The sequence below is a fragment of the Amblyomma americanum genome, chromosome 3 (assembly GCF_052857255.1).
Source record: "Amblyomma americanum isolate KBUSLIRL-KWMA chromosome 3, ASM5285725v1, whole genome shotgun sequence".
Classification (NCBI taxonomy): Eukaryota; Metazoa; Arthropoda; class Arachnida; order Ixodida; family Ixodidae; genus Amblyomma; species Amblyomma americanum.
The window spans coordinates 211795524-211819944 of NC_135499.1; the positions used below are offsets into that span (position 1 = coordinate 211795524).

The following is a 24421-nucleotide window of genomic DNA, read 5'->3' on the forward strand; positions in this document are numbered from 1 at the left end:
CAGGGATGGAAGTTCGGTTAGCGATAATGTGTAAGTTTGGTTTTATGGTAAAGCGACTCAGGACATGAGGGACGCGTAGTGGAGGGCTCTGGATAATCTGTACCAACTGCGGTTCTTCAACGTGCACTGACACCGTACAGCACACGAGCCTCTAGCATTAGCCTTCATCGAAATGCAACTGCAGCACGGGATCGAACCTGCGTGCTTCGAGTTAGAAGCCTAGCGCCACAACCACTGAGCCATCACGGCGGCTAATGCCCATATATGCGTCACAGGTCATTCCCTACTTCACATTCCTAGATCCCTGGGTGTCCTCATACCGCTCCTGGCACAGTGGTGCAGCGTCTAAGCGATGAGCCAAAGCCTTGCGATGGCAGGTGCTGCCATCGGTGAGGGTTGCGAGACCCAAGACTGCTCTTCCCAGGCAACCTCTCACGGTCTAACAGCCACCTGCCATGGTGGGCAGTTTGCACGGTCGACAGCCTGACACAAAGCTGGCTTCAAACAAACAACGGCTAAATTCGGGCAACGGCCGCTATACGCGCTGGCACACTGAAAAACCGACCGTGAAAGGGGGCCAACATTCGGCCCAAAACTGACACGCCTACAATGGCGCCGGAAAGGCGAAATGGAAAAGAACAGCGGAAATTAGTAAGAAACGCATGAGCGTCACACGCGCGCAACAGGATTCGCGCTTCCTTCGATCACCTGCCCAACGCGACAGTGTTGCCATCCTGAGCTATACAGCTGCATCACCTCGTCGTCACGTGCCATTACGTTTCATTCAATCTTTATCCCTCTATCTTCACCCCCTTTTAGATGCCTGTGCCAACAGTTCGCGAGAGGCCCACGTGATCCGTCGGCAACGCCTTCCAATCTCGGCGAAATAAACTACCTCATGATGCAGCTGCGACGCTCTCTCCCTGCTCGATTCATCTCGCGCGCAGCCCCGCAGTTTGCGACACAATGGAGAGGGTTGCGGCGGGATGGAACGACGAGGCTGACATGTACAGTTTGGTACGGTACATTGTTGTACAGTGTTGAAGTCGACGAAAGCAGCAAGGACAATGCGTGACTCAAGGAGAGAGCTGTAGCAGCTCGACTGCCTACAAAGTAGGGTGTTGCAATATTTTTCCTTCTTTTTGAAAGCGATATTTTTCTCTGGATAACGGACGTTACGGCCGGTCGCAAATTAGGCAGCGCGAAAACAGAGAAGCAAAACAGAGGACTTCAGAATAACGGCCTGCGGGGAGGGGGGGGGGGGGGGGGGGCGAGTTGGTGCATGATGAAATTCAATTCCGGGTGCGTTTCGATTAAAATTAATAGCAAAAACATTTGTGCTTTGAGACCGTGGTGCAGGATAAATAACCCCAGCCAGTCAAAATTAATACGATTCAAGAAGAGGGCTGTTACATTCGGGCACCCGCCCGTCTGTGCTGGCAGCGTGGTCAGCAAGGCTCACCTGCTGGAAACCAGCACCAAGCTTCTCCGGTATGGTTCCTAGCCACGCGATACGAATCGCTCCCACGTTCGAGACCCGAGTACCGAGAGCGTCGCCCAGGTGGATTCCGGGAACCGAGCAAGAGGACCGAGGGCCCGCGGAACGCCGCCAGCTGGTATTAGGATTGGCGCCAGCATGTCTCGAGGATTGCCACCAAGACAATCTCTCGCCAGGTGTCTGCGGGGTGCATTTACCGCGCTCGCCCGGTCGTTGCTGCGTGCGACAAGCGGGACGCAGGGTTCTGCGAAAATCCCTTTAACGAGTCGCTGTCGCCGCGGCCGCGAAGTGGTTCCGGCTGTCTTCCGATTTTCCCCGACGTCTCCACCGACCCGACTACTCCTGGCTTCACGGGCACAGCACAAGCGTGTGAACGGATCGCCACAGTGGCTCGTCTGCGGGCTTCGCCGGCCATCGCTACTGGCAGAAACACCGGGGAACTTCTCCCGACGGGACGCTCCGGCTTTGCGCCTCGGGTTCTTCGAAGTTCACCGACCGGCGGAGAGCGGACCGAACACCTGACGTCTCCGGCCAGCCCGGCGGGGTCCTGGCCGCATACCCCTCTCCCTCGGGCTCAACTTATGCCAAGGGCGTGTCCATGTGTGCGGAGGTGTCTGTGTGTGATAGTGAAAGTTTTGTCCACACCCACCACGTCAAGGGCGTCCCCTACCTGGGGAATCTAGGGAGGAAGCAGTGTATAAAACTGGACTGCAGATGCAGTTGAGGAAGCTCCCTTCTGAACTTGAAAGCTAGTAAATATGTAAAATAAACCAAGTCTTCTTTCTCCACTAACGAACCCTTCACTCAGCGGCACTCCTGTCCGGGACGGAGCGGGCGTCATCCTGACCGAGGTTGTGTCGAGAAGCGACCCCGATCCCCACCTTCAACAGGGCTTAGTCCGGCTGATTTGTGCATGTTGATGGAAACCACTGAAGAGCGCTAACAGACAGGACGGAACACAGCGCATGTGTTTGCGTTCCCCTCCGTCCTGTTTGTCAGCGCTGTTCAGTCGTTTCCACTAATACGACGGCCCCCAACTGCGCAGTTCTTCACAGCTCAAATCTGGCCTCGAACGAACCTAAAAATCAGTCAGTATATTTTTAGCTAGTTAATTGGTTAGGGGTTTTATGGCGCAAGGGGGACATAGGCCAAACTGCGCCAAAACGATTTTTCATTTCATTTGGCAGATTAGATGAAATGGAAAGACGCGAAAAGCTGCGTATTGCCCAGTGTAGAGGTCTGGAATAAAAAATACAGCGTGGAAACATGACCAACTATAACTGAAGTATAAAGAGCGGGGGTGCTGTAAAATAAAAGTACACTATTTTACAAAAGCTGATAGCAAAGAGGGCGAGCAGTTCCCTCGCACCGAGCCAGGCCACGGCGCTCTCTTGTCCGTGCCAGGGTACCCTTACAGAAAGCTACCCCGACAAAAAAAAAAAAAGCAAAGAAGAACACCCTACATTCTATTCAAGAGCCCGGTGCTATTTAAATAGTCCAAAACTTCGTCGTGGATCTCTGCGGTCGATAAAGACTCGCGCCATCTTTAGACGCACCACGTCGGCTCGAGAGCGTCGCGTGTTAACGAAAAGAAAACAAGCAGCTGCGAGATAAGCGCTGCCCAGGCAAACAAACAGCGTACTTCGCTTCCGGCGCACGGGCTCATACCGCGAACGAAAGGAAGCGTGGAAAAAAAAAAAAAAAGCTTCACGCGTTCCGAAATGCTTCGGTAATTTCCGCTCGCACTTGACCGATACGTGTGTTGTGTTCAGGAAGACACTCAGACGCCTTGAGGATCACTGGCTCGAATACAAAGAAAAAGTAATGTGAAAGAACATGCCTGAAAAAACCATGCAATGAAAAAAAAAACGAACGTTTAGCCCTGTGCTAACGCAAAAAAATTCAGCGACTGTAGCGGTGGTGCGCAAATGCTGATGCCAGTCAAGAGCGTTTGGCGACTCTGGACAGGGGCGTACGGTATGAAATTAGACATTTTGGGGGGGAATTAACAAGGGGAAAATCATAGGCTAGGTGGCGGACGCTGCAGACCGATCCAAAGGGTAAAGCCATTATCATCCATCCATCCATCCGTGTAGGGTAGGAGCGCGTGAGCCATGCGTCAAGCAGGGTGTCGCTCAGTTATCCGTGGGATCGTGGCGTTGAGAGTGTTGGAGGCAGCTGAGTGCAGTAGACAGATAAAGGCTGCATGAGTGGGTATAAGAGGCATCGGGTTAGTTGGGTTGGGCGTCGGGGTTTCCACGGTGCATAAGCGGGTGTTTCGCCCCTGGCTGACCTTGCAGTTTAATGGGGAGGGGGGGCAGGACGCCCACACTCTCCACCCTTTTTTACCTGCCTACACAATACAACACCCTCCAGCCACCATCCTCGTCAATAAATGTTTACTCACTCTCACTCACTCACAACACTCCGCCTATGAAGCAACGAACGTGCAGTGCTGGACTCCAGATTAATAATTTACACCCCCCGGGATTCTCCCAAATCTCACCAAACATTTTTACGCAATGCAGCCGCGCCGTGGCCGCGACATCCCGCAAACACTCGCACGGCGGCCCAACGCGACAACGTCTGAGAGGGGTTCCGTTGCCCACTTGGCACGAAGGCCAATTAGGCGCAGAGGAGTGGTCGGGCGTGAGCGCCCGAACTGCATGCTCCAAGGCTGCGTCGGGCCCCTTCGGCGCGACACAACAAAAACAGGGGCGAGGGTGTCGCCCACGTTCGAGAGATAAAAATCGCTGGACGCGAAACATGGAGGAATGGCGACGAGCCCACGTGGCCCTCGGGCGGCGGCAAGGCGCCGCCATCTTGCGCGGCACGTTAACCGAAACTACGGCGCCCAGAATGCGAAACGGAAAGGCGTGCTGACCCGACGCGGTGGCTCAGTGGTTAGGGCGCTCGACTACTGAGCCGGAGTTCCCGGGTTCGAACCCGACCGCGGCGGCTGCGTTTTTTATGGAGGAAAAACGCTAAGGCGCCCGTGTGCTGTGCGATGTCAGTGCACGTTAAAGATCCCCAGGTGGTCGAAATTTTTCCGTAGCCCTCCACTACGGCACCTCTTCTTCCTTTCTTCTTTCACACCCTCCTTTATCCCTTCCCTTACGGCGCGGTTCAGGTGTCCGCCGGTATGTGAGACAGATACTGCGCCATTTCCTTTCCCCCAAAAAACAAGTATTATTATTAAAGGCGTGCTGCCACATGTGCGATCGTGGAGTCCAGGCAGATATGCCATTCGCCCAAATGCCAGGATTCACGCGCTCCTCGCCCGAACTGCGCCACTTGGTGCGATTTTTTTTTTCCTGGTCGAAACAGTGTCGTCGACACAAGCACGCCCGCTACAGGGAGACAAAGGAGCAATGACACGACCACATCTGCGCCTCCTCCTTCCTCTCCGAGATGCCGCGCTCCGTCCCGGTGAGAAATGAGATCCACGGAAGGCCTTCGATGGCTGCATCGAGGAAGAAGTCATCGAGGCATGCATACAACTTGCAAAGGTAGCTACAAAGGCGTAGTAGTTCAGAGTTAAAGCTTACGCACTGTTACGTTTGGAGAAGCCAACAGGCCAAGAATGAATAAGCCACGAGAAGCTTCAAAGGGCCGTCGACGGGGTGGCGGCGTCTACAAGAACCCCCCCCCCTGCTGTTTACGGGGTGAAACGGCCATCCGCTGCCTGAGAGCGGCTTTTGGGAAGCCTGGCTGTCGTTTGTTCTCAACGCCGGACCCATTCGGGACATAACGACGTCCTTCTCCCGGAAGGGACGGCGGGGGAGGCGGCAAGCGGCGCGGGGCTGCAAATGAGCCGTGGCAAACGCGGCCGTGTTTTGACTAAGCCAACGACGCCGGAGTATTCGTGCTTCGAAAACGGACTTCGGCTTAAGTGCTTCTACGTGGAACAATCTGCCAGTGCCGCGTTCCCACGCAGCGCTGTAAAGTGCAGGTGACTGACCATCGACGCTGATTGGGGCCCCTTCGGGCTATTCATCACTGCGGCAGGGACAGCACGGACCGTAACTTGCCAGAAGTGGCGAGAGTGGGGACGTCCTGGAAGGCGGACCCTAAAGACTGGACGCGTGATCTACATCACAGTGATTCGACGCATTTTCAAAGAACTAAATTCCCCAACTAGGGACCTGGGGACCGGGGACCCTATTTAAGCAGCGGTCTGACGTGCTATCAGCCAGCTCCCGATTCACTCTTTCGAACTATGTAAAAATGTAAATAAACCCTTTCCAGTCTCTCCTCCACCTCGAAGCCCATCTCGTCTCTTCGTCACCCCCACAACAGCAGTCTCCCGATCCGGAACCCGTGGACACCGACCTTGGCGAGAGACGGCACAGGCGAACCAGGGGCCCACACCTAACAACTGGTGGCAGCGGAGGGATAGATAGAAGCGTGATCCCCCAACACCGGTGGCCTGCTATGGGGTTGGAGCCCCACACATAACGGCACCCACAACTTCGAAGCAATCTCTTGCTAGAGTGACTATAGTGACGGAAAGCGGTTACCGACACGCCACCTCGCGCATTTTTTTTTTTTTACAGACTCCAAACTGATTCAAGCCAGTGGCACGCACGGCTATAAAGGGCGGCTTTCCTTTGTACTCATGCCTCTTAACTTTGCGAAAGCAGCCCCGCAACATGTACCTAAACGCGCAAGCTCTCTACCGCCCCTTATTCAAGATTAAACGTCGCCTCTGGTAATGCGAACACCTGCAGCCTCTTAAGCTCTCCTGGGCGCCGAACACCCGTGCTGTCCCAAACGGGGCTTCATACTGCCGGGTACTACTTACTTCTCGGTACACTGCCACATAACAAACCCGCGCCATCGAAGTTACGAAACGTCAAGCCAGTAGCGGAAGTAAAAAGAAAAGGCGCCGCGCGGAATGCGGACGCTCCGGCGGCCCCTCCTCATCCTCCGGTGGGCGAATTCCTCCCGAGAGCGCATCCGAGGAGGAACCGGCCAGGTCCACCCGTATACGTGACGCCGATCACGGCGCTCGTTTCGGGAGACCTGCGGTTGCTCCGTGTGCAAAGACCTCTGCGCAGCCTCCTCGCACTACGTAGTCAGCAGTGATCGCACATTCGGCCTTGGAACGCAGCATCGAGCTGAGGGGCCAGAGCAAGTCCGGGCTGTGCCGCGCCACCGGAGGACGGCTCTTAATTAAACTGGCACGTTCCCGCGGAAGACCGCTCACGACACATAAACAATAAATATAATTAGTTTTGGGGGAAAGGAAATGGCGCAGTATCTGTCTCATATATCGTCGGACACCCGAACCGCGCCGTTAGGGAAGGGATAAAGGAGGGAGTGAAAGAAGAAAGGAAGAGGAGGTGCCGTAGTGGAGGGCTCCGGAATAATTTCGACCACCTGGGGATCTTTAACGTGCACTGACATCGCACAGCACACGGGCGCCTTAGCGTTTTGCCTCCATAAAAACGCAGCCTCCGCGGTCGGGTTAGAACCCTGGAACTCCGGATCAGTAGCCGAGCGCCCTAACCACTGAGCCCACAGCGCCGACGATTTCCAGTCGACAGAAACACCACCTCCGCTCAATGAGCGTGGCTTTACGAGTTGCATAAGCACTCGCACGGTGCCCCGATGCCAGCGTGGAAAGTCAAGGCGCTCTAGCAGCATCATGCGATCCGAAAACAGCTTAACAAGTGCGACTGAAGTTGGCGTCCACTATCGTCAGTGTGTGATGTATGCTCCTACCAGCATATATCTGGTGAAATAAAACGGTTCCACCGATTTACCTTTCATTTTTTTTTTAATTACTGTATTCGCGACAGCGTGCCATAAACGCACGTCGTCGCTGCAAACGCGCACCGCCGAGGGAGCTCGCACACGCGCATATCGAGGAACGCGGCCTCAAAAAAAAAATAAAAAAAAAGAATGCGGGGCACAGGGCGAGGAGCACAGGTGCATGTCGTCAAGCGCCACCTCGCTCTGGCTTGCCCACCACCACCAGACTGAAAGACAGAGAACCCGCCGGAGGGTTCTCTGCGGATCGCAGAGCCGTGGCTGAGAACAGCGCTTTCACGGTGCCCAAGGCACGAGCTTCCGCGCTCCGCAGAGAAGCCGCCACACGTGGCCTGCGTGACGACGTGTGCTTGCCCCAAATATGTCAGCCAAGTGTGGTGGGGGGGGTGGTTGCTTGGCTGCGGAGTGGAAGAATCGACACGGCAGAGGAGACTCCCTACCGCACGCACGAAACAAATTTATGGGAGACTGTGGACGCGCACGTGCCTACAACGAGCAACGACCGATCGAGCCGCACTAGTTAAGCCACTGGAACGGCTTTCGCAGGCCGGTTCAGCAAGCAACACTTTGCATTACTAAAATGCCCCTCGTTTACGCATATCGCGACAGCCCCAGGATGGCGGTAACGGTATGTGGTGAGAATTTTCGTCTCAGAAGTCGTCGAATGGCCCCGCCTGCACTACAAAAAGGGGAAAAAATTCTAAACGAACCTCTGCCATATACAGTGTAGTAGCGCCCAGCATATCGTAGAGGTACCGACACACAAATCTCGGAGGCACTGACACATATTAGGAGCCACGAAAGTTACGAAATTTCTCGAGAAAAAATCCGCGTTCTGATGCGGTGACAAAGTCCCGAAGTTAAGAATGCACAAAGTGTTCGCTAAGGAAAGGGTAGGCACGTCATTTGTTTCACTTACCGCGTTCCGCTTTTCAAGCGCACTTCCTCTGAACGTGCGCCCAGCTTTAACGACAGATCCGATGCAAGCATACGAAGTCGAGCTGACGACGTGGTAGCACGCCAGCAAAGTGTATATACACGCCGGGGAGACAGCAAACCGAGCCCAGCCAAAGCCGTTGCAGACTAGCTCAGACAGTGTGTGTGTGTGTGTGTGTGTGTGGGGGGGGGGGGCATTTGTTTCTCCGGTGGATGGTCCGCCCGGCTTCATATCCGGCGAAAGCGGAACTGTATTTTCCAGACTTCCGCAGCGGGCTTATTTGCTGCTCTCGCAGCGACGCCTACAGGACCGTCGTTGCACCCTGCAGCCTTGGCTGTCTTCATTCACGCTTGCCAGTCGCCAACAGCGTAATTCACAATTGAAATGTCGATCGTATCATATACTAACTACATTGCTAGAGGGCAAGCCGCACGTGGAACAAGCTTCCGTTCCCTTCCGCAGCACCGCTGATTAGTTAGCGGTTCGCGACGCACAGTCGCAAAGCTAGAAAATCGATCAGAGTGCGACTGCCTCGCGACTGTCGCTTTTCGATCAAAATGGCTCCATAAACTCTACGACTCGCAAGTGTGAATGGGCGTTTGCACGCGCATGCATTTACGCGTCAAGTGCATTCCGCCTTAGCGCTAGCGCTAAGCGGTACACGCGTTTTGCGAAAACTGTTTATTAAACACTGTAATGACCGGTGTAATGATCGTCTTCTAAAGGGTAAAAAATTACTTATTAGTAATCCCTTCATGCCGACGATATTCGGAAGAACCGGCAGTTGGTCGATGGGAAGACGAGGGCGATGAAAAGCGACCGCGTAAAGAAAAAAAAAACGATAAATGAGCGGAAAATGAGCCAGCTAAAAGCAACGCCTCTACAACCGCGACGCGTAACTGAAGCGCTCCTAACAGAAAGGCGTTATTTCCTCCCCCCCCCTCCCCCTCTATTTTAATAATGTGTTAATCGTAGAACAAGTCGGCTCTACTTCGTAGGCATTCGGATAAGTAGACAGCTGAAAGCTTATTGCGTGAATACCAACAAAAAAAAATTGACGTCATACAGGTATCACAATAGCTCAGAGGCGTTGAGGAAGCAAACAAAAAACGAAAGATAAGACAAGCACACATTATACAATGCCACGATAAGTACGCCAGTCGAAATGTAAACAGATGTGCCGCAGACATCCTCGTCGACGTAATAACCCAATCATGGCGCATCAGCTGCCAGCATAAACTGTGTAGTGCCCAGCACTGATACGAGCCCGCTGGCAAATGTGCTCTACCTCACAAATAAAAGTTGCAATAATCGAGCCAAGCCGCACAGCCCGGCTCAAGGTCAGCACTTCCAGTGACGGCATTGCCGCCACGCAAATGATCGGACGGACGGACGGACGGACGGACGGACGGACGGACGGACGGACGGACGGACGGACGGACGGACGGACGGACGGACGGACGGAAGGAAGGAAGGAAGGAAGGGAGAAATAGCATCAGCTGGGGAAGGACGGGAACATCCCGACCCAAAAAGAGACGTGTACACATCACCAGCACTAAAGCCCCTCACCCTCAAACTTTTGATGGGTTTTTTTAAGTGAGGGGCTTTGAAGGGCGAACGTTTGAGGGGCTTTAGCCAGCCCGGCTCTGTGACCAAAACAGCCTTCGCCATTTCTCATGCGTCTCGTCTGTTACTGCGTCCATGTCCATTCACCGTTCGCTTCATTTTGAAATGGAAAATTGGTTGTTGGGGAGAGAAAATGCCGCAGCATCTGTCCCATATCTCGGTGGACACCTGGACCGCGCAGTAAGGGAAAGGAGGAAGGTGGCAGTGAAAGGGGTGCCGTAGCGGAGGGCTCCGGAATAATTTAGACCACCTGGGGATCTTTTACGCGTACTGACACCTCACAGCACACGGGCGGCCTTTTCTGCGTTTCGCCTCCATCGAAACGTGGCCGCCGCGGTAGGGTTCGAATCCGGGTACTCCGGCTCAGTAGACGAGCGCGCAACACATATTTGGCAACGAGAACCAGGCCAGATTAAAGCAAACTACACAATAAAGCCGCTGCGAAACGTGCGTGTACGGCTGTGCCACGAAATCGGCGAAGCAGTGAATAAACGATCTGGCCCCTTTCCCGAGCCTTCAACGCTTTCGTTTCGACAACTCAGCGTTCCTCGATCGTCACTTAAGATCCGCAACTGCGTGCTTTGTCTCACCGACAAAAAGTATGGTGGGGCAGCCAGAAAAAGAATGTAAACCAATATGCCCCTGCCTGTGCCACTAAGTATAACAGGCTTTTGTCTCACCGACAGTCAGCAGACGAGAAACACAAGATTCCACGATGCTACATACCGGGGCGCACGTACGACTCGCAAATGCGCCGCCAAAACACACGTGCACAAAAACGGGGCTTTCTAAATGACCCTGCATCACAAAACGAGGCACGACTGTGCGCGCGCAGGGGTCGCCTGATCATTGCCCGCTGCAAGTTTTCCAATAAATACGAGGTTCTGGTAAAGCAGGGGTGGCCAAACCACGGCTCGCGACTCTCTGGCATCTTTACCCCCCCCCCCCCCCCCTTCAATTCTGCCTCTAAAGTCAACTTCCCATTGTTTTAGAAGAGAAACACGCGCAGGTCAGTTGGCGCCATCCCGCGGGTAATCCGCAAAATGTTGGGTGCTGCAATAAATTTTAAAAATTGCCACGTCCCCCGTTATATTGCGGCTCTTCACTGAAAATATTTTACGATTCTTTGCGTCTGCCTGCTTTGCTACCGTTGTGCTAGAGGAACGCCGGCACCGACGCACCCTACTAGCCCTCCCCCTCCCCGAGGCACCCTGCAAATGGCCACGCAAGGCCGACAGACTTCACCGTTTGCCCTTTCCACTCTGCGGGCCACGACGAGGGGGCCTCGCTAATCCAGCCCGGCCAGCGAAAACACAACCGGAGGACAAAGGCCGCATACAATCGCTGGATATTGCCAACCGCGTTGGTTTAATGCCGCCTCCCCTATTTCATTCTCCGCCGAGAGAGAGAGAGAGGGGGGGGGGGAAGAAAGTCGCGCGCGAAACGGTCAGTGGGCCACGCTATCGCTCTCGGCGCCGGCGGCAGACAGAACAATGCTCAACAAAACAACACCCGCGCAGCGAGCGGCGGCGCCGGCTCCAGTGAGCGGCGCGCGCTTTGCGCAAAAGGAAAAAGGATACATTGTGCCCCGCGGGCGTGCGTCTCCTCCGCCCCCTTCTCCCGCTACTCTCCCCCCCCCCCCTCCTCCTCGCGGCAAAGAGGGCGAAGAGAGAGAAAGAGCGCGGATTCCTTCCTCCCCGCCCAGCGCAGGCATTGCGGCGCTGTGCGAACGCCCCGTGGTCGAAAAATGTGCGACCCGCGTCGCCAACGACCGATGGAAAAAACAAAACAAAAAGACACGCTGAAAAAAATATGGAAAAATTGCGCTGCTTGCCTATGAGAGAACGCTTTCACTTAGCACCGCCTCTACGCCCATATACGATGAGGCGGCCAATTGAACTTGTTATTAATAACAACAGTAATCACTTACGTGAGCTTGACGCAAGAGAGCCTCAGATGCTTATGCGGCACTAAACCCAACCCAACACTACTACTTCTGGGAGCCACGTCCCGACATGTCCTGCGCTTCCAGTGACACGCGCACCTTGGTGGGCGTGTGTGCCGCGTTTATTTTTCTTGAGCAATTTTTCCACGAAACCTCTGAGGTTTACCCGATTTAAATAAAAAGAAAGGAAAGGCCCAAAAGCCTGCTCCTGCGAAATCGGTCAGCTCCGCGCGCGCGCGCGGTCCGCGGTGGTCTGGAACGCCCCGCGCGTGCATTGCGCGCAAGACACCTAAGTGCGTACTCTTCCGAGCCCCGAGATTGCGCACTCTGTTTTTTTTTTTTTTAGACTTCGAGGAAGGAGACCTGGCAACGCGTCAAAAACAGCGCCGGGGCGACACTCCAGTGACGGTCGCCCGCAGGGAGACGCAACGCGTCAGCTACACTGTAATGGTGGAGATGCGCCGTTTCGGCTGGGCGCTCCGATCGCGCATCTCCGAACTCGCGGACGCCGACTACGATGGACGCCAGCGGAGCTGGGCAACTCTACGTCAGCTCTATCGCAACAGCGCGATGCAACGTGCGGAATCTCAAAGTGGCTTGTAGTGCAGAACGAAATCCTTCCGGTATCAGCAAGTGGGTACACGTTGTACCACTGGTAGCAGTGAAATGAGATGTCACACGACAAAAAGAAAAAAGAGCACCATCGCAAGGTGTCATCGAAAATTGCTATTTCGGGAATAAACTTATTACCCTATACTTACTATTTTTTTTTTTTTGCAAACTTTCAAAACGAAGAAAAACAAGAAAGTTACAAATTTCAAAGAAGCACCGTTGCACTGCGCAATGAATAGGTGCAGCGAAAATATCCGGTTGGGAACACTGAAAACTACTAAACTAAACTAAACTTTACTAAGCTGTTACTAATGCTCGTGTACTAAACTAAGAAATTTCTGCAATGTGCCCAGTGACGTGAAAGAAGTTCTCTATATACCCAACATACGCTCAATCTTAGAATACGCAGGGACAGTGTGAGGACCGGCTGCTTGTCAAGAAACTGGAAGCAATGCAAAAATCACACCCGCCGTGGTGGCTGAGTGGTTAAGGCGCTCGTCTAATGAACCGGAGTACCCGGGCTCGAAACCGACCACGGCGGCCGCGTTTCGATGGAGGCGAAATTGCAAAAGGCGCCCGTGCGCTTTGCTATGTCAGCGCACGTTAAAGATCCCTCAGGTGGTCGAAATCATTCCGGAGACCTCCGCTACGGCACCTCTTCTTTCCCTCCCTCCTTTATCCCTTCCCTTACGGCGCGGTTCTGATGTGCACCGAGACATGCGAGACAACTGCTGCGTCACTTACTTCAAAAACCAAATTTTCAATTTCCAATGCAAAATCATGCACATATAATCGTCACAGCACTGTCAGTGCATGCCCTAGAGCTAGGCTGGGATACCCTACATCTTCCCTTTTTCATAAATCTTATTAAATGATATTCTCAATAAAAAATTGGCACTGACCATGACGTTTACCTAGCATCTCCCACGTACTACATTTCCCAAAGAAGAGACCATAGCCGTAAAATACAAGAAATTTCCTTCCGGACATCTGTATTTGAACAAGTTTTTCTCTTATTTTTTCCACGCTCAATATACGAATGTAACAGACTGCCAAACGAAATAGTTACATTAGATTACAATACTTTTCCGGCCGTCCTTAAAACACACTTATGGGAACTAAATGACCCATAATCGTACCCATGTACCATAAGCCACCGAACGTTTCGCTTATGTTCTTTTTATGCACGATTACAAGTTTGTATCATTCAATTCACAATGCATACTTTACAGGCATTGTACACCACTTCCGAAGTGCATGAAAGTATTTGTAGCTGCACTGATGCTGGGTGTGTTTCTATTTGTTTACAGTGCTTTCAAACTCCTTGCTTGTCACCCATATACTAACGTCCATCTGGGCGATTTGTACGTACTGAAATAAATAATAAAACAAATAAGTAAATGAATAAACAAATAAAACGCACAAAGTGAGGCGAAAAAAAAAAGTCCAGCGCTCCGCTGACAAAAGCAATGGCAGCGATATATCATTGGAAATTACGAGAAAAGCTTGAACTTTTACATCCACTATTCTGGAAAACCTGCAGCAGCACAGACGACAGTTCAAAAACCCGCGAGCACCATGCCAGTATTGATATTTAAGCGATCGAGCTCCTCGTCGGTCAAAACAATCGCACAGTCAAATCGACTGACTCATGCGCAAGTGTGCTGACCTAATGAGGATAATTTGTTTTTTTTTATTAATGCCGCAGGTGCGGCGAAGTAATCACTCCAAAAAGGAAAAATGTTTTACTTGCAACTATAGTTTACACGAGACGGAAAACAGGCCCCGTAACGCTGGTGTTGTTAGCTGTACGCCCCCAACTTATGACATTCAGGTGGCAACTGAAGGGCTCTCTCGAACATCTCTAATAAATAAACGTGCTGTATTCCTTCAATCCTACCCCCTCTTCCCACAAGAAATCGTGTCTCGATCTACCTTGAAAAACTATTCAAATCAGCAAAAAAAGAGCAAACAGAAACCGCAACCAGGCTACGCGAGGCGCGGTTCTCTACCCTTGCTGTTTGTGATGCAGAGATGACGTCACAGAAGTCACCGGCAAAACTTTCGTATGGACGATGACTGGCTAAACTAGCGACTGCAAGCGATGGCTCCTACATGATACGTTTAAAACGGCCGCACAGAAGCACGTGTTTCATTCACCAAGCAGTGTCCGGGCGTGAACCTGTGGCCAGACAAACGCAGTGTTGCCATCCCGAATCGCCCGAACTAGGGTCCCGAAAAATGCAAACTTTAATATTTACACGCGCAGACAACACGCCACGCGCCTGCGTGATGTGGTTTATCTGAAAAGACCTGGACAGCGAGGAGAACATGAAGTAGTAATAGAGTTAAAATGCGAGACCTACGCACACAAAAAAGCATTTCCTTTTTTTATATATGCATAGACCTTTCCAACCTGATTGCCGCCATATTGCTGGCTGGACTGCTTTTATTTTTATTTTTTACTGCCATTACCAATAGGAGGGGCGAGCAGCAGGTTAGTGAACAATAAAGAGACGCCCAGGGAGCGGTTGGTAGCGCCCAGCGAGCGAGCAATATGGTGGCAATCAGGTTGGAAAAGGCCAGGGGTTTCAGGGAAGCCCGCCACTAATTTCTCACTCCATGACGCATGTACTACGCGACAATCTCCGCCCCGCCCGTGCATCGGTGCTCCAGCGCGGTTTTCGAATGGCGCGACAAATCATCCACATTAGCTGAGCCACAGCGGCGCGAGAGTAATCGCGATTTCGAAGTTGTAAAAACGGACATGGCTATCATTAACGGCCAGCTACAAATCTAATTGCAATAATCGATAAGAGTTAAAGATAACTTTCGCCTGTTTTTCGATGTCCGCCAACACTATAGTACTACTATGACGCAAAAGGCTGCTCTTTACCTCAAAAACCTATATATTTATTTTTAAGGACGCGTGGCGGGCTTCCCCGAAACACCTGCAGCATATATGATCGATGAGCACGCCCGTGTGAGCCGTTGTGAATAGTGAAGTTGGCAGCGAATCGCGCACCTACGAGTCCGCGGCCAGGACGAAGGTGGGCAAAGACAGGCAAATCTTCCAGCTGGAACACTCTGCGGGACGTCGTTTGAATGGCGTCCCTTACCCGCTGCGGTGGCTCAGTGGTTAGGGCGTCGACTACTGATCCGGAGTTCCCGGGTTCGAACCCGACCGCGGCGGCTGCGTTTTTATGGAGGAAAAACGCTAAGGCGCCCGTGTGCTGTGCGATGTCAGTGCACGTTAAAGATCCCCAGGTGGTCGAAATTATTCCGGAGCCCTCCACTGCGGCACCTCTTTCTCCATTTCTTCTTTCACTCCCTCCTTTCTCTCTTCCCTTACGGCGCTGTTCAGGTGTCCAACGATATATGAGACAGATACTGCGCCATTTCCTTTCCCCAAAAACCAATTATTAATTATTATTATTATGAATGGCGTCCCGAAGCAGAGGAGTCGGGAACGATTTCGACCGCCCAGAAGAGCTTCTGTGGCGAGCACGGGCGTCAGTGTCCAGGCACGTAAAAAAAAAATACCGCCTCCGTCAAAACGTGGCCGCTCCCACTGCGTGTCGAATTATAAAACCGGCAGCAAAATGCCAAGCTCCCAATCCACCAATGGTGGCTTGGTACGCTAGGATTTTGAGTTTCTAAGCGGTACTACATTTCTAACCCAGAATATCAAGTGCTAAGTGCCCATTTTTTTGAAAAAAAAAATAATTCTGAATGCATCTGAACAGGGAAGCACGATTTTCAAAATTCGTTGGAACAGCATTTAGCTGCAGTAAGTTCCACCCATGTGCAGCCCCAAAATTAATTGCTCTTCAGCGGCGACGAGAACGACATATTCGAAATTCAAAAAAAAAAAAAAAGAAAACTGATGTATGGATATTACTTACGGTGGGCTACAACCATCTCAGTAAATATGGAGCCTAAGGATAATACAGCTGAACCTCCTTACATATAAGGAAGTGAAGGGGCCCGGCGGTTACTTCGTTATAGCCCGTGTTTACCGAGCTTCCACGGGGAATCATCATTCCTTCGTTATGTCCATTGTTTGCTATACACCGTTTCGCTATAACGAGGTTCGACTGTAGTTATAAAGTTAACTATTCAATATTAGTTAACCAACCTGCTAATTACGTCCTGGCTGTATTCTGATGCACACCACCACTGACAATGTTATGCTTAAGAAAGCGCTTTTCTAACTTAAGCGCATATTAAAAACTACTAAGAGCCTCAGCGAAAAAAAAAAAAAAACCCTGTACATCCGCGCACCACTGCGCTTACACATACTTGTCCTCATAGAATTGGAAAGCGGCTCCTCCTAGCTGGAATCTCACGCGCCTCTACTAAAGTTGGGCCGGGCGGCGACAAACTACGTTCGCCCATTAGGCACTCCGCCAACACTTCGACAGCGCGCAGCAGCAAGCGAATCGGCCTCGCACTCGTCAGGAGCGCCTTCGCGGCGATGAAGAGCCTGTTGCCGCGCCTCGACTTGGCCTCCGCGATTAGTCCGTAACCTAGCTTTATGATGCGCCATTTACGAGTACGCGCGCGCCGGCTTCGAATGCCGCTGCCAACTTTACGTATCGCAACCACCCGGCGCGTCCTACCGCCCGTTCGAGCAGCACTAACGAAGACCGGCCCACTCTGGCAGCCTTCATACGGAGAACGTGCCTCGAGCACAGGTCGGCACACACTGTACATACCGCCATCTCGTGATTAAAAGGAGAAAACAAAAAGCGGGGAATAATCGCCTCTTCAAGTCCCAGATCACGCGCAGCCGCTGATTATTGGCCCCACGATCGCTGTATACATAACATGCTTCGGACAATCCACTAGTGCTGAGGCGGCAACACTGCGGGGCAGTTTTCCTCGTCGCGCGCGCAAGTGCAGCCAGCGACGACGACGCATGCAGCAGCGGTGACGATGATGCCGCAAGGACGGCGACCACCAAGGAGACGCGGAGGAAGATCAAAAGCGCGGGCGGGGGGACCCCTTCCACGGGCACGCCGGGAAACGTTAATTGCGCTCCACGCCGACACTCGTCACCGCCGCGAGCCCCCCGTGCGAGGAAGGCGCCGCGCTCAGTGCGTGTGGACGGAAACCCGCGAGAGCTGCACCGCCAGCGCCCTTGGTCATCAACGCGTTCCGGACGCGTAACCGAACCAGACACTGCACCGTTAATTTATTCGTTTGTTCTTCCGCGTCCGGGGGGGGTGCGATGCAAACGTCGCCCTCTCTCCTTTGTCCCCGCCCGACCTGAGGACTTTTCGCCGCAAGCTAATCATTCCACGAGTGCGCAACAGCATTTCCAAGCTCTCTGCACCCGGCCCGGTTCAGATGTCGGCCGTTTCGAGTTGAACAGGACTACGGAGACGGCGGTAACAAGATTACACACCTCGCCTACGCCCCCTCCACAACCGCGCCACTCGGGAAAGCAGGCAAAACATGTGGCGTCAGGCCCGAGCCAGCACGCAACACGCCGGCTTCCCGAAACCCCGACGAGCAGCAACCCATAGAGGGGAAGAAAAAAGTAAACAACAGTACGGCAGGAGGGGGGGGGGAGAGAGAGAGAAGAAAGCGGATCTTTGGTCTCTGTATGCTCTAAGCCTTCGTTACCTATCCGGCGCGCCAGAGCTCTTACAAGCTACCGAAGCAGATGAAGGCGCAAGCACCCCCTCGAGACGAAATAAAGGCCACACCACTTGCGGGCATGACCTAGGCAAAGCACCTCTGTACAGCATGTCAGAAATCTAAACAAGCATTTCGAGAACTTCCGAGAAAGGAGCGAGGCAAGGTCTATTAAAAACAAGAAATCACCGTCACAGCTCAATGTTAGCAATTACAACGCCTTATTTTTTTACAAGGCCATAAGGGACAGAAAGGAGTAGCACATGCATATCGCTCTCCTTTATTCCCGTAAAAAGGGGGAGAAATCTTGTTTTCCTCGCCCCCACTGTCTGGCCGAGAAATCAATAAGAGCGTACGCTACTGATTTCGCCAAGCTGAAAAACAATCCAGCAACCATCGCGACTATACACTTCAGTGCACTTTATTTTCTTTGAAATGAAAGTATAGAAGACAATGCAAAAGACTTTTAAGCCTGAGAAGGCCTCTCCTCCCGTCTGAAGTAGACAGCAGGCAAAACTCAATCGATCTCAGGGAATCCTCCACTTAACAGCACCACAGAAGACATAAACTACAAGAAACACATGAACATACAGTACAGGTTAGAAATTAATGCAACTCACGCGGCGAAAAAAACACAATACGCGAAAACATATTGGTGATATAATCACTCAGCATCTATCTATTTGGACGCAGAAAAAGTTTGAAACTAATAACATCATGACAGAAACCGGGAAAATTTTATGAAGACTAATGGCATGCTCGTATGAGTGCGCAATTATGTACATAAAATATGGTCGGTGCGCATTAAACACGATTTATATCGCAATTTGAGATGCTTAAATGGTGGCGTTTGATCGATGTGGCATTCATGATTAAGTAATATTGTTAGCTGGTATTCATGGTCCTATTTTCCCTAATTAGGTCTGACTTTTCTTGCTTTATGTGTACGGGCTCGAAAGCTTTATTTTGGGGACATATCTGTATGTCTACAGTAAAGTTTGTTTTTTTTCTCTCGAGCAAGGGACGGTATCACCACAACGCTTTCAGGCAAGGGGAAAAGATACGTCCAGTCTCGTGTCGGATAAGTCTCGTGTCGGAGCAGACAGTCACGCAAACAACGGTTTGGACGGACCCTCAACATTTCGCGGCCACAACACTCGTGCGATCTGGGAATAAATATTAGCTCCTGCAGTCAGCGCACATATTCAAACTCAACGGCCCTCGGCGCCGTGGCTGCTTCAATAGTTGGAGGTGAAACGCAAAAGCGAACTTGCGTACAGAGACCTCGGTGCACGCAACAGGTCCCTCCTTACAGACATAAAAATAAACAAAGCTGAAAAAATAATCCGAAGCTCCGAACTGTGGGCGGTGTGTTCCGTGGCCCCCCAAAAAATATCTGCACGCAACAAAATAAATAATAATAAATAAAAGCGCTAGCCCATGGTGTACGAAAAGAGCGCGAAAGAGCAGACGACGGACGAGCGCTGACTCTCAGCTGGCATTTTTATTGAGGAGACGCAAATTAATGAAACAAAAAAAACATAAAAAAGACAACAGCTCGCTGCTTTGCTCTGACCGCATTTACTAGGTAGGAACACACTGAACCACAGGCGTCCCACTCGACAAGACATCCACTAAGGTATTATTAAAAGGGTTAACAGAGCACCCTCAACAAAACCCCGTCTTATGCAGTGCCTATGTAGGACCCACCTGGTGCCTCGAGCGGCCACGTAGTAGTAATACTCGGTCGCCTTCAGCCGGTCCATAGAAAACAGCGCTTCCGGTTTGTTCATACGGAATCTCCCGGTTGCAGGGTCGTCTTCACACGTGCACAACCAACACACAGGTATTTGCACGCAACCTTCGGAACTAGCTGAAACACGGCGCCGCCACACCGCAACCGGCCGAGCTTCGACGGCAGGCTTCGCTGATCCGGCATACGTCAAACGACGACAGAGCGAGGCTTGCTGTCAGCACGCAGAGGAGACAGCCCGTTCGGGACGTCTTTCGGCCGCGTCCAGACCACGACGCAGTACGACGACGCAGGACCGGCGAGAGGGGGACACGAGACGCCGCGCGCGCTCGTATGATAGTGCTCACGTTCGCTCAAACGACGCGTTCAGCGCGAGCGGGCGATTGACCTTTTCCTCACTCGTTGCCGCGTCGGCCACCGCCTCCGCGGCGGCGCTGCTATCGTCGCTCGTATAAAACCCCCTGCGCTCATGTAGCAAACAGGCAAGCGCACTGCGTCGTGCCTCTCCCGACCGACCTGCATTTCGCTCGGGAGACCCAGATCTTTGCTTTTGCTACATTTCTAGCTTTTTTTTTCTTCTGCCTCCGCCAGATTCTTCTCTCCGGTGCCGCTTCTCGGAGAAGCTCGTCCTTCATTCAGTGCAGACGGCGACAACAGCAGCAGTTGCATGTTTGATTAACGTGCGCTGCACGTGGGCAAATCGTGTCGCCTCACGTCGTCTTTTGTTGCCGTGACAACCGTGCTGCAGGCAGTGCCTGTAGCGAGCGAACGCCCGCAAAAAGGTCACATTTGCATGCGCGTGCATAATCTAGCTCGAATCGAGTAATGCAATTGCGTCCGTCAAACTGAGTAAGCGTCGATTTTTTTCGTCGCGAACTTGCTACACTCCATGTGCCTTTGTTGTGCTGCTTTTTGTCGCCGAAATTTGGAACGAATGGCAGTTCACAGCTCTTCCACAACCCTTAATGGACTGGGGCTCTTGTGAAGTGCACACAAAGAAATAAATGAAGAAAGAAAGAAAGAAAGAAAGAAAGAAAGAAAGAAAGAAAGAAAGAAAGAAAGAAAGAAAGAAAGAAAGAAAGAAAGAAAGAAAGAAAGAAAGAAAGAAAGAAAGAAAGAAAGAACCAACCAATAGGGAGATGGAGGTACGTAAACGGAGTTCGCTCGCCTAAAACCGCTTGCGGAGGACACTCGCCGAATACAGGGACAGAATTCGTGAATGACTCTGACCTAAGGGCTCGACGTGGCGCTGCGTACAAGTCGTGCCTAAAGTCAGCGGAAGTGACTGCAGTCGTGCCACAGCGGCACGGAATGCGATACGTGAACCGGCACACGCGGACTTGGGGGGGGGGGGGGGGGGGGGCAAATACTGGTCACTATTAGTCACTGCTCCAATACTAAGTAACGAGTTCCCATAACAAGCTAAGACTCATTTTTCCTCATCGTTCCACACGTGCCGCACGCAAGAGGCAAGCGCACAGCGTTTACAGAAATGCAAATCAGTCTACGAACGGGCAAAAAAAAAAAAAAAGAGAGACCGCTATAAAGCTCCCTCCACGAATAACGAGACCGGAGCAAATAAGGTCCAGTAAGCCTGCGGCACTCGATGTTCGGTGAGAATAGTTTACGCGTCTCTAAAATACCCACCACAGGTAGCTATAATAATTACTTCGGCTTTGACGTCGCTAACCTATAATCGACACACTGCAGCCACCTTGACATGGCACCCGCCACAAGGAGGTCGGAGGGCACAGAACGCGATTCTGGGTCCAAATGGCGCCAATGCGCGACGCTCTGACGTTCGGATACATCACTTGTTTTATCGGCGAGGAAAGTTCACCGGTATATAGGCGGCGACGGCACCGACGCGTTCCATTTCCGCGCTCCATCTTCACACGGCGCTTCACTTTCGCAATAGGCCTTCCCTCGTACAATGTCGGCGCACGCCGCCGCTCTCATCATCGCCGCCACAGATCGGTGGCTGCTTCCGCCGGCAGGCGCTGCCATTTGGAAGGCGATAAGCGATTAGCGTAAAAACACTCCGACTCGTGATGGGGCACGAGGTGTCACGGTGCGCTGAACTCAGCACAGCCTGCAAGAGGGCGCCTCGCTCACTCCGCAGATTGTCCCCCAAAGAGGCGGGCCCCAGAGAGAGGCACAAAAGTACACACTAAACAATTTCTCACCCTTTAAGGTGTAAATCACCTGTCCCCAGACGAACACCCTTTTCCGATTGTTCGGTGCTAAAAAAAGGTGCAGAGATCAGCACCCTTAAGGAAGGGTGCACTTAATGACACTTTAGAGGGTGTAATGGTTGCACCCTCATTAAAGGGTACTATTTTTTTCATGACACCTCTACGAATGCATGTTGGAAGGGTGCTCCACGTTGATCTACCCATGAAGCAAAAGCCTTGGACCGATGCACGCCCTCTAAACTTTCATGCTGTGCACCCTTCCTGAAGGGTGCTGATCTCTGCACCCTTTTTAGCACCCAAAAGGGTGTTCGTCTGGGGACAGCTGATTTGCACCCTTAAGGGTGAGAATTTGTTTAGTGTGTAGGCTGCATCCGGGATTCCCACCCACGGGCAGTGAACAGGGATGAGAAAGACGCAGAGCGCTGCAGCCGTCGCCGCTCGGTGTCGAGAAAACTTTCTTGGCCGTCGGCCAGCCGAGCCCAAACGCGACGACCACTCAAGAGCGCCGTCGAAGCAACAGACACGCCAAGGTGATCGCAAGGCGAGAGAGGCGGTCCCTTTAATATCGCACCCGCCATCTCTCATACCAGGAAGTGAAAGGAAGGCGGCTTCCGCGGAGCCCTTGAACCAGTGCGGCGGGAGGCCGCGCCGAGACAAACTGGGCCAGAACCGGGACCCCGTCCGTGAGAAACTGGGTTGCCGCGGCCTCTCCCCGGCGGCCGACAAAAGGCGCTGCCACACGCGCAGCGCACAAGAAAACGACGCCACCGCCGAAGCCACCTTGACGTCGCTCCCACGCGACCTTCCGCACCGGCGGGCCGTCGAGCGGACGCCACCTCCAGTCCCCCTCTCCCTGTTTTAATCCTGACACGTACCGTAATTACTTGATTGTAAGCAGCGCCTGCCTTCCACGCACACTTAGAAAGAGAGAAAAGGATTTGTACAGAAGCCTGAAGCAACGCTTCCTTCAGCTTTCCCACCAGTCCATGCCGCCCTCGGACAGTGTTCGTTATCCAAGCAACACAATCCTCCAGGCTGCCGGAGCGACGAGCCTTCGTAGAAGCCGCGGCCCCAGTTCCACTCCCGAACAACAACCACGAATGACGGGACGGGGAAACACCGTAATCCGCAGCCAAGTAGTTGGGCCTCACGTCAATAACAAAACGCCGAGCGTCGACGTAATAAGGCTTAATCACCACCATGCGAAATATAAGTAATTTTCGGGGTTGCTTCAAGCGCGGCTCCGCTTTTGAACCCAAATGCAACGCACACGCCGCTCAGAGGCCCAATCTCCACGAAGGAAACGAAGGTATACGCTAGAGTCGGGGAAAATACGGTACAACGGTACACACGGTGTACCTACGCGCGGGTTGTACTGCATCGCGCCTAACTGGAAACGCCGCACCCGTGGGCGAAGGGGCCACAGCCTGCGGAGGTTCTTCAGCGTGTGCGTCAGCCTGCGCGCGCTCTCAGCCCCGGCGAGTCGCCGAGATTCGGGCGTGCGTCAGAGCCAGGTTACGCGGGTGTTCCGAAACTAGTGTCCCCACGCACTGAAAAAGGCCCAAACCCGCCCGTCAGTCTGTCCGTCCGTCCGTCCGTCCGCTGTAAACAATAGCTGCAACCTCGGTCCGTTATTTATCCCCCACCCCGCCGGTACAACACACACACGCGCGCGCGCGCAAGCACGATGCAAAACAGCAGCAGCAGTAGCAAGTAACCAGCACGTGCCTGCATGATCTGGGCCAGCATTAAGTTCTGTCTAGGCGCGAGAGAGAATAGATGCGGGCGACAGCGGCCAGGACTACTAACCAGCGCGTTAGCGATGTCTTCGGGGCTGCGCGAGTAAGTATAGAAACAAGGGAGCAGCAGCAGCAACGCTGGGGAAACAAGGGAACAAGGAGCCGACGTGCCTGAGCCGGTGTAACCGCCACCACCCCCCAGCCTCGTGGGCACGCCACACTCGGAAACCCTTCGCGCAATTAACTCCCCGAGTCACGGGACATTTGCCGCGCACACGGCCACAGCGACGACTGGGCCCCTTCTCCGCCACCACACGGGTGTGTGCAGAGGCAGCGGCGAAAGGGGGACAAAGGAAGCAAAGAGTTTTGGCCGCCCGCCCGCACTTCAGGCCTCGGCGACAACAACACCCGGCCAGGGAGAGATGGAAGGGCGCTGCGCTCTGATGGCGCTGCTCGATGCGCGAGCGCCGTCGTTCGCGGAGGGGGAGAGAGAGGGGGGGGGGGGGGGCGCAGTGCGCTCCTGCCCGCCGTGTATATATACACAGTGCAAAGGCGGCTGCGAGGAGATCGACGCAGGAAGAAGCGCAGTCGAGACGGGATACATTGTAGCGCACGCCGGAAGAAGGCGTGAGCGGCGGCGAGGAAGCATCCAGCGGCGACCCATCACCGTCGTCGTCTCGAGAACGCCCCTCCCCTTC

General features: G+C 52.9%; 1 protein-coding gene across 2 annotated transcripts in view; it reads right to left on the reverse strand.

Annotated features, from left to right (window-relative positions):
• The window catches only part of InR (Insulin-like receptor), a 214213-nt gene that overhangs the window by 109416 nt on the left and 80376 nt on the right, over positions 1–24421 (reverse strand). The window contains exon 1 of one of the 2 annotated variants that reach the window (XM_077659857.1): positions 19747–20148. The exons of the other annotated variant lie outside the window; for it this stretch is intronic. The gene's annotated coding sequence lies outside the window, so the exon portion shown is untranslated. Of the gene's footprint in view, positions 1–19746; positions 20149–24421 lie in introns of those variants that run through there. 2 annotated transcript variants of the gene reach the window in all.